The sequence below is a fragment of the Cyprinodon tularosa genome, unplaced genomic scaffold, assembly GCF_016077235.1.
Source record: "Cyprinodon tularosa strain WSP-4 unplaced genomic scaffold, ASM1607723v1 ctg1294, whole genome shotgun sequence".
NCBI classification, from domain to species: domain Eukaryota; kingdom Metazoa; phylum Chordata; class Actinopteri; order Cyprinodontiformes; family Cyprinodontidae; genus Cyprinodon; species Cyprinodon tularosa.
This window is the reverse complement of record NW_024038108.1, coordinates 123,603-136,221: the sequence shown is the minus strand read 5'-3', so window position 1 is coordinate 136,221 and position 12,619 is coordinate 123,603. Positions and strand designations below refer to the sequence as shown.

The 12,619-nt window shown below is 39.3% G+C and overlaps 2 non-coding genes across 2 annotated transcripts; both read right to left on the bottom strand.

Annotated features, from left to right (window-relative positions):
* Positions 1 to 1,993: 1,993 nt before the first annotated feature.
* On the bottom strand, positions 1,994 to 2,065 carry trnaq-cug. The gene has a single exon. It is a non-coding gene; the product is annotated as a tRNA-Gln (tRNA).
* Positions 2,066 to 3,999: 1,934 nt separating this feature from the next.
* On the bottom strand, positions 4,000 to 4,071 carry trnaq-cug. The gene has a single exon. It is a non-coding gene; the product is annotated as a tRNA-Gln (tRNA).
* Positions 4,072 to 12,619: the final 8,548 nt, after the last annotated feature.

Below are 12,619 nucleotides of genomic sequence, written 5' to 3'. Positions count from 1 at the left end.
ATAGCATTAATTGTTATGTATATAGGTAGTGTGTTCAGGAAAGTTCCATGGGTTTGCAAAAACCTACATATGGTACAAACGAGTGGTGCACCTCCAGCGCTTGCATGAAGATGACACGGAATCTGGTCTTCATCATTCCAAAAGCTCGCTCCACAATACAGCGCGCTTTGGAATGATGGCTATTGAAGTGCAGGGCTCCCACACTTTGTACCGGCTTCTTGTAGGGAGTGATGAGGGGGAGTGGGTGTTGGAGGCAGGGATACCCTCCATCTGCAACAAGGAAATACTCTGGAGGAGGATAGACCGACTGCCTATACAGTGGGCTGTGTCGGAGGACCCTGGAGTCATGCACTGACCCAGGCCAGCCCACATATGTGTCTATGAAACGGCCCTGATGATCACAAACAGCTTGCATGATGATGGATGGGAACAGTTTCCTATTCCTAAAGCACTGACCATCAACGCCGCCTGGACACTTTATGCGGATGTGGCAGCCATCTATTGCACCCACTGCTTTGGAAAAAGCTCTGTGGCGTGCCAGCTGTGCAAACCCAAGAGAACCATCATCAATATCCTGTGCAGATTTGGGGAGGTAGATAACCCGGGAAAGGATGGCCACTACATCCTTTGTGACCCGATGAATGATGTCATGGACAGTGGTACGTGGAATTCCAAACAAAGCTGACACCAACCTGTAGGATGCACCACTTGCCAGCCAGAAAAGGAACACCAATGTTTCAATAGTGGCTCCCCATCCATGTCGCCGATCTTTTTTCAGGAGATTTAAAAGGACTCCCAAAGACTCCCTGCTCAGTCTGAAATCAGTCTGGTGTCCTCATCATCAAAGAAGCGGTTGAGGACAGGGACACTGAGGTTGATCCTGCAGTACTGTGATCTAGTCTATAGACGAGAAAACAGAAGAAAGTAGTCTAACAATGTGTTTTACATTATTTTGAATGTGTGAGAACAATAAAATGTACTTCTTTTCAAACTCTTCACTATTATGTTATTCAAATACACTTTACTAAGGTCCACATTTGTGTAACCATTTTTTCCATAATCTCCTTGCTACTGTAAACACCAGAATTTCCTCATTGTGGGATAATAAAGGGATTTTAGTTTAAATTGTATTTCATTCTACCAACAAAAAAGGAATTCTAAATAAGGGTTCTTTAACTCAAAGCACTGAGGTCCAGAGCCCTGCCTGTTCTGCATGTTTCCTTTCAGTCCTCATTTAGAGGACAGATTGTTAATCAGCTTTCCATTTACATGAGGTGTGCAGAACCAGGGACAGGTGTCCCATTAAATTTAGGGCCCGGTTATTTTAAATGACTTTATTTAAAGTTACATTTATCTTGACAAAAGTAATAAAAGGCATTTGATGCAGCAGCATTTTTACATGTAATATTTGATTATTTCACTCGCCATTACACTGCATGTCTTTCTGTAGTTACACAAATAAAAACAATGATGACATTTACTTTACCTGAATACGATTATTCATCAGCATCAGATATCTGGAATATATTAGGCGAGGGTACTGCTGCTGGAGCTCTTCAAAAATTAGATTGCCCAACAAAACAATGGTTGGTCGTTCCGCATGCATTATTTTTCTTGCCCTGTGCGGGAGCTGTCACGGTTGCTAAGCAAAGAACCTTACTCCGAATGAGGGGTGGAGGCAGCAGATGGAGGCTAGACCGGTCGAATTTATAGGCAGAACACTTCCGGTCTCCTTATTTTCACGGTCTTCGAAGGATCCAGTCTAGGTAGACCGCGTCCTTGGAGGATGCGTCCTAGGTTTTGGAACAGAGCCTATGAATCTGTCAACGGGCAAAAGCTTAGGGGAACGTTGAACAAGAGAAATGCCAAAGAATATTCTAAAGATAGGGATCAACTCAAAGACAGTCCACAGTTACTCACAATCATAAACAACCTCTCACAAAAGTTGCTTTCAGAACTTTGAGCTTCAGTCAAGCCACTAAAGACAGCAGATAGGTTCTACTGAGACTTGAACTCAGATCCCTGGATTCAGAGTCCAGAGTGCTAACCACTACACCATTGAACCCTTAGAAGAGCTTATGCCTTCAAGGCTTTCTCAATCTGAATACTCTCTATCCAGGGTTTAGCTCGCTAAGTGACACATCCACAAGTTCAACTATCTTGTTGACATTGAAAAAAACTTTGACAAACGTAACTTGGAAAAACTGGCATCCTTGGCGCCAAAGTCTAGAGCTCTACCAATTGAAACTTGAAAGGATCAGGGCTTTCCCAGTTTGTGGAGTCATTGGTTGACAGTGGAGTTTGTAATGGGTTCAGTGGTTCTTCTTTTTCCATCCCTGCATTGGATAGGCAGCCAAGAAGCAGAGAGGAGTGGTCTTCAACTTGTTTTATACTCAATCCAACATTGAAACTTGTACATCATATCCATTCATTACACACAGACAGATATTTCAAGGGTTTATTTCTTTCAATTTAGGCGATTATCATTGACAACTAATGAAATCCTCAAAGTCAGTATTTCGGGAGACCAAAACACTGAAAGGATCTGTATGAACATGAAATTTATGAACATGTATAGTTGTCAATCCTTAGTTGGGGCCCCTTTAGTCAGGATTGCTGCAGTTTTGCAGTGTAGCAAGGAGTTGATCAGTCTGTGGTTTTGCTCAGGTGTCACGAGAGCCCAGGTTGCTCTGATAGTGGCCTTTAGTTATTCTGCATTTTTAGGTCTGGAGTATCTGATCTTCCTCTTCCCAATACACTAATAGATATTCTATTGGGTTATGCTAAGGGTGAGTTTTATGGCTGATTAAGAAAAGGGGATACCATGGTCCATAAAAGCAGGTAATGCTAGCTTTGGATTTGTGTTTAGTGGCCAAGTCCATTTAGAGGATGAAATCTGGATGTCCCTATGGTGGGTGAGCAGCAGGGTCTCTGAAGTACTCTAAACGTTCCTAGCAGGTGGCTGCCCTTTCCTGAGAAAACTCAGTGGACCAACAACAACAGATGTCATGGCACAGCAAACCCTCCCTGACTGTGAAAAAGCTGCAGTGGACCTCATGGTGAGAGAGAGTTCATCAAGTTCTCAGATGGAAGAGGTTCTTCAATGCAGTCTCTGGTAGATCACCACAATGTATGAAGCACCAAGCAGATAAAGACAGCAGCTAGGTAGGACGGTCCGTATTGGAAAAAGTATATTTCCAGTTTTATGTGGTATGTGCCCTATTTGTAGGTTGAATAGTTACGTCGACATTAAAAACTCTATGATAAAAGTATAGCAGAAAACAATATTTCTGTTTGCTTATGAAACCAGAGAGCCATATGTTGGTCAGACAATCCTCCTTACTACACTACAGGCAGTGTTGTGCCACACCCTGCTGCTTGGAAAAGACCAGAAATATGCCAAAGCCCACTGCTAATGATTGGCCTCATCGCATTAAGTCTATCACATGCGTTATGTTTTGAGGGGCCTATTTCTCACACATACCACAGTAAACTGTAGATATAGAATTCCTAATCCCTTCTACTGTTTTTCCGTAAAAATTCAAAAAATATCCACTGGACTTGGTTTCCAAGATTTGAAGACGTTTCGCCACCTCTCCAGGAAGCTTTCTCAATTCAAATGTCTGGATCCGCAGTGAGTTTGAGTCTAATATAGACAAAGCCTTGTATCGCTTGGAAACATGCAAATGGTAACCGATGAATGGGTCGTTTAGTTCCATCGTTAGCCTGTTTTACGGAATGACTATGACCTGGATGACTGAAAACCTTCATCAGCACCTTCTACTGTTTGTTTTAGAAATCAGAATCCATTGAGACATACATAGAGAGCCAGTAAACTACTCTATGAATCTGTCAATGGGCAAAAGCTTAGGGGAACCTTGAACAAGAGAAATGCATCGACTCAAACACAGTCCACAGGTACTCACAATCATAAACAATCTTTCACAAAAGTTGGTTTCAGAACTTTGAGCTTCAGTCAAGCCGCTAAAGACAGCAACTAGGTTCTACAGAGACTTGAACTCAGATCACTGGATTCAGAGTCCAGAGTGCTAACCATTACACCATAGAACCCTTAGAATGGCTAATGCCTTCAAGGCTTTCTCAATCTGAATACTCTCTATCCAGGGTTTAGCTCGCTATCTGACACATCCACAAGTTCAACTATCTTGTGTATATTGAAAAAAAACTTTGACAAACGTAACTTGGAAAAACTGGCATCCTTGCAGCCAAAGTCTAGAGCTCTACCAATTGAAATTTGAAAGGATCAGGGCTTTTCCAGTTTGTGGAGTCATTGATTGACAGTGGAGTTTGTAATGGGTTCAGTGGTTCTTGTTTTTCCATCTCAGCATTGGATAGGCAGCCAAGAAGCAGAGAGGAGTGGTCTTCAACTTGTTTTATACTCAATCCAACATTGAAACTTGTACATCATTTCCATTCATTACACACAGACAGATATTTCAAGGGTTTATTTCTTTCAATTTAGGTGATTATCATTGACAACTAATGAAATCCTCAAAGTCAGTATTTCGGGAGACCAAAACACTGAAAGGATCTGTATGAACATGAAATTTATGAACATGTATAGTTGTCAATCTTTAGTTGGGGCCTCTTTAGTCAGGATTGCTGCAGTTTTGCAGTGTAGCAAGGAGTTGATCAGTCTGTGGTTTTGCTCCCACTGCATGAAAAGTGGGATTTTCGTCAATATGCGGCACTGTAGATTGAAATGGAACTTCAGGTTAGCGGCATTTTACGGCAATTTGCAGGCTTCGCCGAAAACTCCCGTAAATTGTCAGAAATTGACGTGGACTTTCTTTGGCAGTCACTGCAGGAAAAGTGGGATTTTCGTCAATATGCGGCACTGTAGATTGTCGTGGAACTTCAGGTTAGCGGCAGTTTACGGCAGTTTGCAGGCTTCGCCGAAAACTCCCGTAAATTGTCAGAAATTGACGTGGACTTTCTTTGGCAGTCACTGCAGGAAAAGTGGGATTTTCGTCAATATGCGGCACTGTAGATTGTCGTGGAACTTCTGGTTAGCGGCAGTTTACGGCAGTTTGCAGGCTTCGCCGAAAACTCCCGTAAATTGTCAGAAATTGACGTGGAATTTCTTAGGCAGTGTTCCCCCCATGCCTCCCCCCCATGGAATTCTGTGAGCTATACAACATGCTGTGAGCTATACAAATGCAAATCAGGGTTGCAGGGGGGGTTTTACCCCAAGTGACATTTTTCTAAAAGATAAGAAAATCTCTGATACAAAGAGATCAGGCTCAGTATAGCCTCTTACATTTTAGCTTGAATTGATTTATTTAATTAAAGTATAGAGACCAAAACAGATCTTTAGCTGACAGAGCAATACATTTAGAGCAGTAATTATTTAAAAAAGAATTGCATTTAAGATAAAAAATAAAATGTTGTCTGTCAATATGCTCAATTCACAATTACTTAAGTGGAAAAGTTTCAAGAAATGAGTCTGAGATGATTCACTTTATAACATGGCGCATTATCCTGTTGGAAGTAGCCATCAGAAGATTGGTACACTGTGGTCATAAGGTCCGGCCAGGTCAAGATCCGCAATTGCAATCGCACCAAACAGGAAAAAGAACATCGACAAATTCCGGTTCGTCAAATTAAAATATAGCAGCAACAGATCGGTGACTAGAAATTATAGCACGATTCTTATATATATATATAAAAAAACCTAACACCGTTTATTTAAATGATTGGATCCAAACTATTGGTTATTCACCAACGAGGAAGCAGATTTCTCATCTCCATCAAAATATTTATTTTATACCGAGGGACTTAAACTTTAATCAAATCCATTCAAAAGAAACTTCTTATTACAGGAATGAAAAGAGATGCTGAGTTTGGGAGCATAAGTGTCGTTAGACCTATTTAAGGGTGGCTTCAGTCATCCTTTCTTTGGCATTAGACACCCTATAATTATTTTGCGATTTAAAAAAAAACATTTTTTTTTCTGTATTTATTTTTTCCTCATATTTTCCCAAAACAAATGCAGTAAAGCACCAAATAAAAGCCATAAAGAAGACAAGTTAATCTGAACGCCTTAGCAGTTGTCTGAGACGCGCAATATCTTCTAGGGGCTGAGCCACCCTTGTCTCTTAAACCTAGAGACGCCCCTGTTTGGGAGTAGTGAACAAGTTCATTGTTTTTATAAGCATTTTTTATTAAAGAATTATAAATACTTTGATAAACATATTTAAATAATTTTAGTGCCAATTAAGGCCTTGATTAAAAAAAAAAAAGAATGATTTTTTAATTATTTTTATTGATCCGCGGAAACCCTGGTTCATCTCGCGCATGCTCTTTACGATCTCCAAGAAACTCAGAGCGGCGCGGTGATTTTTAGGATTATAGTTTGATGAAAAATTAAAATGGCATATACATATACAAAAAGTTGTTGATAAATGTAAGAAAATCTTGAATATTTTGAGATGTTTGGCTGGCAGTGACTGGGGAGCAGATAGGAAATCACTAAAACAGATTTACACAAGTATGATAAGATCTAACATAGACTTTGGTTGTTTAGTGTACGGTTCAGCAGCTAAAACACATCTAACCAAATTAGACATTATCCAACATCAGGCACTAAGATTATGTACTGGAGCATTTAAAACCACACCAACAGCAGCATTAGAAATAGAAATGGGAGAAATGCCATTAGATTTAAGAAGAACAAAATTAGAAATCAATTACTGGTTAAATTTACAAGGAAATAATGGGGATCACCCAACTTTGGACATTTTAAATCCATGCTGGGAAAAAGAAAAGAAAGAAATGAGGAGTTTTGGATGGACAATTGAAACAAAAATAAAAAAAAATTAAAATGAATAGTTTAGAAATGAGTCAAACAACACCAATATCAATTATACCTCCCTGATTTCTACCAGAAGCAACAGTAGATATGTCACTAATGGAAAAGAAACAAGATAAAACGTACACGGTAGATATTAATTTAGTACAGTTACATTTAGACAGTTATAATCAATATATTCAAATTTATACTGATGCATCAAAAATCACTGAGAAACTAGGAATAGCATTTGTAGTATCAGAATTCAATATAAAAATAGGAAAACGAATTACAGATGGATTATCAGTATACACAGGAGAAATGTTGGCAATATTATTAGCGTTACAATGGGTAGAAGACATAAAACCATTAAAAACAATATGTTCAGATTCAAGCTCTGCATTGTTAAGTTTAAAAAAATAACCAAACCGATAGTAGGATGGACATTTTATTAGAAATAAATCATACACTGTTCAGAATACGAAACATGGGGCTGATAGTTACATTTGTGTGGGTTCCAGCACATATTGGGGTAGTAGGAAACGAGAGGGCAGATAAAATGGCAAAAAGGGCAATTAAACATTCTATTAGTTTTATAGTTAAAATAAGTAAATCAGAAGGAAAGAGTATTATTAAAGAGAAACTTATGGAAATTTGGCAAAAAAGGTGGGATGAAGATAAAACAGGAAGATGGTTTTATAAAATTCAGAAGATGGTAGGAGAAAGAAGAAATGGAAGAAGAAATAGAAAGGAGGAAAGAGTGATAACAAGGTTAAGATTTGGTCATACAGGACTTAATTATACACTTTTTAAAATACAAAAACATAAAACGGGCAAATGTGATTTCTGTGATAAATATGAAACCATAGAACATGTTATATTAGAATGTCATAAATATGAAAGAGAGAGAAGATATATGAGAAGAGAGTTTGAAGACATTAAGGAGAAGGTTAATTTATTAGATATACTGAGCAAAAATTTAGGGAGTAAACACATACAAATAATTATTCGATTTCTAAAGAAAACGAAATTATTCCATAGAATTTAATTATAGTAAGTGTGTTTGTGAGTGAAGGAATGATATACAAAGCTGTGCACAAATATGTATATATTTTTAAGTGTGAATGTATGTTTAGAAGAAGTTAGGGTAGAATGTATTAGGATAAATATTTAAACCATCACGAACCACACTCCATACCAGTAAGTGGCGGTAATGCTACTAACAGTTTGTTGCCAACCGCCATAAAACTCGACAAGAAGAAGAAGAAGTAGAGCGGTGCGGTGGAGGATGGATGCTTTGCTTTGTGCATGCGGTCTGGAGCGTCTGGATTTCGGGGTAAAACTCCTCTTGGACGCGATGGCGACTCTGCATCGAACAAGACGAACTCAAAGAAGAGATGATAGCGGTAAATATATGTTCGATTACTGCCTGCTAGGCTAAAAGCAGCCTAGCCTAAGCTACGGCTAATAGCAGCCTAGCCAGAAGCTACCGCTAATAGTAGCCTTGCAAGAACAAGCTTTATTAAAGTGTATTTTTTGTGATTCACAGGAAGCAGTACGCCATCTTCACAACTCGGAGACTAATTGCAGGCGCTATGAACCGGAGCAAGGGTAAGATTTAAAGAATATGCTTTCATTCTGCGGTAAAAGGCAATGGATACGGATAGATACCGATCATAGCTTTACATTTTGTTTTCACAGACTACTGTCGCCTCACAATGAGGCGGTGACCTCCTATTTGCTCGGAGCCATACAGTATCAGCAAGTCCAGATTTGCACGATGTTGATAAAGACGACATTGTGTGTAAGTGACTTGTTTTAATGTTTTCTCCTTCCTTGTTACTGTGACTTGCGTTTGATTTTTTATTCATACCACTCTCATTTAATTGTTTTCCAGCTGCCTGTAAGACGTATTTTCAGACGGTACGCAGGAGCTTCAGATATACGCAGCCAGCCACACGCTGCGTGCGGAGGCTGCCAAGCAATCTGCTCGGAGTCGGGCCAGAAGAAAGAGGGTAAGACTTTATTTGGTGACTATTTTTCAGGTGCATTGATAGATGTGTTGTGTCCATACGCAGTGCGCTGATTCATTGTTTTGTTTTTTTCAGCTGCTGAAAGCGAGGCAGAGTGTGCTAGCAGATGAGGAAGTGGAACTCTGGAAGTCCGCCACCGTCGGCCTCATGTCCGACGAAGAAGATGCCGTCGTCGGCGGCGTCTCTGGATGGATTGTACGGTCGCCGCCATTTCGTAGGCCGGATCTCACTGAACTCTGTGTTAAGCTGCAGTCCCGGTTAGAAGCGATGGCGAAGTACAGGGCCACGCACAGTAGGCGTCTGCAGATCGGACCTGCCTCGGAGGGAATGCTGCCAGCTACCTCCAACCCCGAGGAAGCAAACGGACCGTTCACGGACTTTTAATTTTTAGAAACACATGTGTTTGGATACGCGTTGTATATAGTTGTGTGTGTGTGTGTTTCAATAAAGCTCTTTCTTTGCATAAACAGCTTCCTGGCAAATGTTCATTTCCTGTATAAATTCATTCATGTCCTTGATGGTAGCCTAATAATTGTGTAGTAGTGTAGGATAACATAAATACACACCATATGAATGAATAAATATATGAATGAATAAATATATGAATGAATAAATATATATATATATATATATATATATATATATATATATATATATATATATATATATATATATATATATGAATAAATATATATATGTAAATTTATATGTAAATATATATATATATGCCAACCAATCACGAGCGACTTTACTGGTTTAAAAAGAAGTGGTTCCGTCCAATACTCAGTAAGAAAATTAAAGCCTGGCGTGGCCACGTGTGGTTTTGCTGCCAATCACGAGCGATTTCACTTGTTTGAGAATAGTGGTTTCAGCCAATACTGAGTAGGTTATTCAAGCCAGACCTGGCCAGCCGCGCGGGTTTGCTGCATTCATATGCTAATTAGGGCCATTAGTACAGCTGATCGCTCTCCACATATGTCAGAGTCCGTTTTCGACAATTTGTGGCACGACAAACGCGGACATGCACGGGTTGCAAATTGTCGGAAACTGACGAAAATCAGGCAGATCTGCGGGAGTTTACGGGGACGAAAATCTCACTTTTCATGCAGTGAGTGTTCCCCCCATGCCTCCCCCCCATGGAATTCTAGGGGAGGCTTTAACATGTAAATTAACATGCTGTGAGCTATACAAATGCAAATCAGGGTTGCAGGGGGGGGGGTTTACTCCAAGTGACATTTTTCTAAAAGGTAAGAAAATCTCTGTTACAAAGAGATCAGGCTCAGTATAGCCTCTTACATTTTAGCTTGAATTGATTTATTTAATTAAAGTATAGAGACCAAAACAGATCTTTAGCTGACAGAGCAATTCATTTAGAGCAGTAATTATAAAAAAAAAAAAAATGCATTTAAGATAAAAAATAAAATGTTGTCTGTCAATATGCTCAATTCACAATTACTTAAGTGGAAAAGTTTCAAGAAATGAGTCTGAGATGATTCACTTTATAACATGGCGCATTATCCTGTTGGAAGTAGCCATCAGAAGATTGGTACACTGTGGTCATAAGGTCCGGCCAGGTCAAGATCCGCAATTGCAATCGCACCAAACAGGAAAAAGAACATCGACAAATTCCGGTTCGTCAAATTAAAATATAGCAGCAACAGATCGGTGACTAGAAATTATAGCACAATTCTTATATATATAAAAAAAAAAAAACTAACACCGTTTATTTAGACGATTGGATCCAAACTATTGGTTATTCACCAACGAGGAAGCAGATTTCTCATCTCCATCAAAATATTTATTTTATACCGAGGGACTTAAACTTTAATAAAATCCATTCAAAAGAAACTTCTTATTACAGGAATGTTTGGGAGTAGTGAACAAGTTCATTCAAAAAAAGCAGCTTTGAATTATCCTTATCCCCGTTACAAAAATCTACTAAAAAATATATATATATTTGGACAGAAACTGAACATATGCTGTATGATGGTGGGATTTTTTAATATGTCATATTAAAGGAAAATTCCGGTTTTTAACACTTTTAGCCCATTTTCTGTAGTGTCCAGGATGAAATCGAATGATTGACACCAAAATTTTGACAATTGGTCCTGTCTCTGCTATTTGGCTCATGCAGAATCCCCCCCTGGCTGCTTCAGAATGGCTTCCATAGTGCATGTCCGATAATGTCCTTAAAACAAACTTAAACGTTCTTTTTTTAAAATATGGTACTCACCGGGTCGTCAGCGCTGTTCAATGACGTTCCAAAAAAAGTTTCGTAAAGAAAAAACGTTCCTGTAGTGTTTTATTTAGCATTTTGTAAATCCCATTGAGTTCTGTTGGAATAGTCAATATCCCTCCGCCACCGGAAACGGAAATGGGGCCGGTTTACGATTAGTTGTAGTCTTTTCGCAAGGCCCAAGTGTTTATGCTTCACTCTGTGTACTCCGACGTCGAGGTGCTAACGTCTCTGTTAAACACTTTAAAAAACTCTGAAAATGGAATACGAAAGGTGGATTCTTGAGGAGGACATATTGGACTTTGAGTTTGACGGTAGAGGATACCGTCGCCAACTAGTGGTCTGGAGTGTGCAACGCTTCAGATTCGAACGGGAAGCGGAAGTTTATAAGCGGTTGTGATGTATCGGAAAAAATAGTTCTGGGATTTACAAAATGCTAAATAAAACAAGACAGGAACGGTTTTTCTTCACGAAACTTGTTTTGGAACGTCATTGAACAGCGCTGACGACCCGGTGAGTAGCATATTTTAAAAAAAGAACGTTTAAGGTTGTTTTAAGGACATTATCGGACATGCACTATGGAAGCCATTCTGAAGCAGCCAGGGGGGGATTCTGCATGAGCCAAATAGCAGAGACAGGACCAATCGTCAAAATTTTGGTGTCGATCATTCGATTTCATCCTGGACACTACAGAAAATGGGCTAAAAGTGTTAAAAACCGGAATTTTCCTTTAAATTAAGCGCTCACAGGGTTCATACAGGAATGAGTGACTCTAATTTAATGCTATTTTAATGCTATTAGAAATGATTTTAATGCCATCAACAAGAACCATGTACACAAGTTATTAGTGTACATGAAATATGAAGGAGCTGTAAGCAGAGTTCCATGACTCCTGTATGTATGTAAACACACACACACACATATATACGTATATATATATCCTCTAGCTTTTTCTCCGCCTGGAGCGATATAATATATCTGACGAAATTGTTTTGATAAGCATTTTTTATTAAAGAATTATAAATACTTCGATAAACATATTTAAATAATTTTAGTGCCATTTAAGGCCTTGATTTAAAAAAAAAAGAATGATTTTTTAATTATTTTTATTGATCCGCGGAAACCCTGGTTCATCTCGCGCATGCTCTCTACGATCTCCAAGAAACTCAGAGCGGCACGGAGGATGTATGCTTTGCTTTGTGCAGGCGGTCTGGAGCGGAGTATGTGGGATTTCGGGGTAAAACTCCTCTTGAACGCGATGGCGACTCTGCATCGAACAAGACGAACTCAAAGAAGAGATGCTAGCGGTAAATATATGTTCGATTACTGCCTGCTAAGCTAAAAGCAGCCTAGCCTAAGCTACGGCTAATAGCAGCCTAGCCTAAAGCTACGGCTAATACCAGCCTAGCCTAAGGCTACGGCTAATAACAGCCTAGCCTAAAGCTACGGCTAATAGTAGCCTTGCAAGAACAAGCTTTATTAAAGTGTATTTTTTGTGATTCACAGGAAGCAGTACGCCGTCTTCAAAACTCGGAGACT